We start from the raw sequence: 4,586 nt of genomic DNA, 5'->3' as shown, positions 1-4,586 counted from the left end.
GCATGTTTTTTCATGTTGTTTGTACTTACCACATCGCCTTGAGGTGTGATACTTGTGCCTTCTTCTAGACTTATTTGTTGGTTTAATTGCATTAAAGAAAGATTTTGATCTTTACCTCTTTCAAGCTTCAATGATGAAAATAGAAGCGACGAGAGTGCATAATTACTTGAATAGGAATTAATTATTTAGATAACTATAGTTATCAATTGTTAAAAATAATCAATTGTAAAAGATGTTAAAAAAAAGCTTCAATTACGAAAGGTATAAATTAAATTTTATACTTAGATTTATAAGAGATGTATAACAAACAATTGTCAAAAATGAGAACGTAAAAAAGTTATAAAATATACAAAATATAAAAAAAAACTAATTAAATCTGACATTTTAAAGTTTATAAAACGTAAATATGATATTTAAAAATTAAACGGGATAAACATGATTTTTGATCTTTAATAAAAACATACATGAAATTCTCTCTTATTTTAATGTGGCTTCTTAACTTTCTTTTGTTGGATATCGACTGCTTTTTCTTTTGTTAGATTAACAAAGTTGTAAAGTGTTTAATCAAAACGTATCAGTGACAATGACAAGAAAAAAGGTGAAAAACCAACATACATCTAGCATGAGGCATCCGCATAGCAGAATCCATTTCAGTAGTGGTGTCGATTAGAAGCCAAAACTTGTGGTTCCACATTGATTATCTGCAAGAGTCATAAGTAGGGAAGTTAATCAGGATTTGGATTACAACATCGTACCTTCATAAAACTATCAATTAGAATAAGAAATAGCAATACACTTTCATTGGTTTGTAATTTATATCATCATACTTTCACGTTTGTGGAATCAGGAAATTGGATTTAAGCAATAGGTGTAAACGTACATATCTGAGCATTTGTGGCGAAGGTGATGTTACAACTGATTTTTTGTTGCGTATTCATTTTGTTCTCTTAATACCCCAACATGGAAAAGTCAGGTTGTTGTACCCAGAAAGAAAGAAGTAAGGTATTCAAGATTAAACTTATTTAACAAATTCTCATCCGATCCATGTATTTCACTCTTCTATTTTTTCAAAAATGTTATTGACATTCATTGACCTTGTATAGGTAATACGAGAGCTGAGTGGGATGATTTTCACAAGTGGCCCCGAACTTTGCAATAATTTTGTCAAGTGTGGAGGACTTAAAGTCGTTTATAAAAGGTATCACCTAAAATTAATACCACGTTCCCATTAATTTTAAAGAATCTTTATTGGTTGGTTTTGGTGACATTTTATTTACTTATTAGATATGCCAAAAGGCAAGAAATGGCAACATATTTTTATTGGTTTGTTTATTATAGCATTATATATACTCTCAATATTTTACTATCACAACATCGTAACTTTTCATAAAACTATCAACTTCAGCAACAAATAGCAAAGTACTTTCCTTGGTTGTTAACTATATACAACATCATACTTTCAAGTTTGTGAAATCAGATTTTTGGTTTTATGCAATTGGTGTAAATGTATAGATATGGGCATTTGTGGCATTAATGATATGTTATAATCAATTTTTTGTTACAGATTCATTATGTTCTCTTATTAAGCCTACAAGGAAAATTTACGGGTTTTAATTAGTTTTGGTTGTTGCTGTGTAGTTTTTCTTGCCTAATTTGAAGAGTCACTGGCAAATATATACTTCATTGTAAGTATTATATTTCTGAGGTAGTTTTAATCATGATTTGTTTCTTACTTTAAAGTTTCTACGTTTGGTTTTTGAAGGTAATGTAGAATGATCATTTTGCTACTTTTAGAGAAATTTTGTTTTTCTTTTTTGATTATGCTTTTTGATAATAATCTGGATTTATCACGTTTGACTGCTAAGAATTTGATGCTTTATTATCTAAAAAAGGAAAAATATACTTGGTTTAACGATTTACACTTACAGGTGTCATGGGTGTGTTGTTGTAACCCTCCACAAAGTGCTGTTTCACATTGATTATCTGCAAAGATTCACAGGTTTTTAAAATCTCGTTTTGTTCTCCTAATTGTAGAAAATGAAGGAGATCAAGATTGTATTCAGATATTGTTCATTTACACTTACATTCCCCTCAGCTGTCATAATGGAAAACAAAGGTAGTAGAAAAAGTCCGACTTCCCCCTCGTGATTTCCTCCTGTCACTCTAACTTTTTCGAATTTTTTGAATCTCTGCAGAACCATCAGAAAGAAGTTAGCCCCAGGGAAAAGTACACTGTTATTGTGAAGGTATTCATCTGTTAGTAAAGTGAAGAATATAAAAACTAAAGGTTTCAAGCTGCCATGGATACTTTTTTACAAGAGGAAGAAACACAATCCGCCATGGCTGTTAATCGGGAATTTGCTCTGGCTATTTTAAAAAAGACTAAATGGAATCAAACAGGATTAGGGTTTTAACTAAGAACTGAAAAGCAACTCAGAAATCGAGAAAGCAAGGAATGAGAGATCGCTACCCTTAGGGCCAAATCCCTAAAAACTGATATTTTATAGTTACTTTTTTTTCCCACGAGTGAATATATGCGCTATTTCTGCCCTTTTTTTTCCCACGAGTGAATATATGCGCTATTTCTCTTTTGTTGTTTCTTCTTGTGCCTTCTCCTTTAACCTAATTAAGCTAATTCTATGAGAATTATTTTCTTACCTTATCATCATAAACTGATTGGATCTTCTCTTTTTTTCTGTATGTAGGGTATGATGAAGCTGTTTGGGACTATTGTTTATCACATAAACAGGTACTTAACACTGCACTTATTCTCTTTTTACCCACAATTGCAAATCTATTCATGGACATAATCTTCATATATTCCATATTTCTCACAGGGGCAGCAAAAAGAGTATGATTTTAAAGGTGGTGAAGGTTCAAAAAGTGAAAGAATGCAAATGGTAAAATTGTGACTAGAACCAAGCTTTTCTTCTTGCACTGTTTATCGTATAATTTATTATTTTAATTTTGATTTCACTAACTGATTGTTTTCCTTTTTAGTTTATAATTTTATCTCAAAGGATGGCAGTCGCTTTGGGAACTCAAAATGGTTCAATTGATGTTATTGATGTTACTGCAAATTGTTGAGTGTGAATCCACAGAAAAGTTAGTCAAAAATGTTGATTAAAAAGGAATGGTGATCCGGTTCTTACGGACCATGTTTTGAGACTTTTTTCTTAAAGTCTGGCTGAAGACCCGGCTGTGTTTTTTTGACTACTTCTGATTTCCATCTCTATATAAGAGATTACTCTGTATTTTGTAAATGACAAACCAACATCACTGAAGATAAATAAAAACTCCAAGTTACACTCGTGTGGACGTAGATCAGAAATAGACCGAACCACCTTAAATCTTTGTGTTCTTGTTAATCTATAATTCGTGAGCTGAGAGAGAGAGTTTCGTGTTCGTGTCTCGATCCTAACAAGTGGTATCAGAGCTTTGGTTTTAGCTCCAGAGGGTGATTTTCAGTTTTTTGGTCGAATTTTTTTTTCGTCAAAAACGATTTTGGTGTATACCGTTGGAAAGGTCTCGTTCCGAAGATTCCGAAAATATTTTTTTCTGAATTTTTTGACCACCGGAAGACGTCCAAATCGCCGGTCAAAGGTTTGCCGGAATAGTGACCGGAAAACCAGTTGCCGGAGAAGACGAGACTGTAGCGCCTGAACTAGCCGGAGAAGACGACACTGTAGCACCGAAGTTCTGCCGGAGAAGACGACACTGTAGCGGTACTGTAGCTGCACTGTAGCAATTTTGAAAAATTGCAGTTTAGCCCCTGAACTTTCAGAAAATTGCAGTTTAGCCCCTAAACATCAGAAAAATTGCATTTTTCACCCTTAATTTCTGAAAAAGTGCAAATTTGTCAGTTAAAATGGCAGAAGACGGCAAAATCAAGATTGACAAGTTTGATGGTAGTGATTTTGGATTTTGGAAGATGCAAATTGAAGATATGTTGTATCAGAAAAGTTTGCATTTACCTATGTTGGGCGTACAACCGGATGACATGTATGATGAAGAATGGAAGTTGTTGGATCGACAAGCCTTGGGTGTAGTTAGACTTTCATTGGCAAAAAGTGTTGCGTATAACATTGTCAATGAAACGACTACTTATGGAGTATTTAAGGCTTTGTCCAACATGTACGAGAAGCCGTCCGCTTCCAACAAAGTGTTCCTCATCAAACAATTGGTTAACACCAAGATGAAGGAAGGAATGTCAGTTGCCTCTCACATAAACGAGTTCAACTCAATTATCTCTCGTTTAGCCTCCGTTGAAATAAAGTTTGAAGATGAAGTATAAGCTCTACTCCTTTTATCATCTTTGCCCGACAGTTGGTCAGGCACAATAACAGCCGTTAGTAGTACGTCCGGTACTACGAAGCTAACGTTTGATAGCATTCGCGACTTGATTTTGAATGAAGACATTAGGAGAAGTAACAGAGAGTCTTCCAGTTCCAGTTCGTTGTTGCATACAGAAGGTAGAGGAAGAAGGAATGAGAGAGGACACCAGCGAGGCAGGTCAAAGTCCAGAAAAAGGGGGCAGTCCAAGAACCGAAAAGATATTGAATGTTGGAATTGCAAAGAAAAGGGTC

General features: G+C 34.1%; 1 long non-coding RNA gene across 1 annotated transcript; it reads right to left on the bottom strand.

Moving 5' to 3' along the window:
• Positions 1-432: 432 nt before the first annotated feature.
• Positions 433-2,460, bottom strand: LOC145156609 (uncharacterized). The gene is made up of 4 exons (XR_013736827.1): positions 2,309-2,460; positions 2,085-2,189; positions 1,927-1,983; positions 433-701 (listed from the first exon to the last, which is right to left on the bottom strand). It is a non-coding gene; the product is annotated as an uncharacterized LOC145156609 (long non-coding RNA).
• Between the last annotated feature and the right edge of the window lie 2,126 nt (positions 2,461-4,586).

Source organism: Lactuca virosa, chromosome 2 (assembly GCF_052849685.1).
Source record: "Lactuca virosa cultivar CGN04683 chromosome 2, Lactuca_virosa_CGN04683_v6, whole genome shotgun sequence".
NCBI lineage: Eukaryota > Viridiplantae > Streptophyta > Magnoliopsida > Asterales > Asteraceae > Lactuca > Lactuca virosa.
This window is presented reverse-complemented; position numbering and strand designations above follow the sequence as displayed.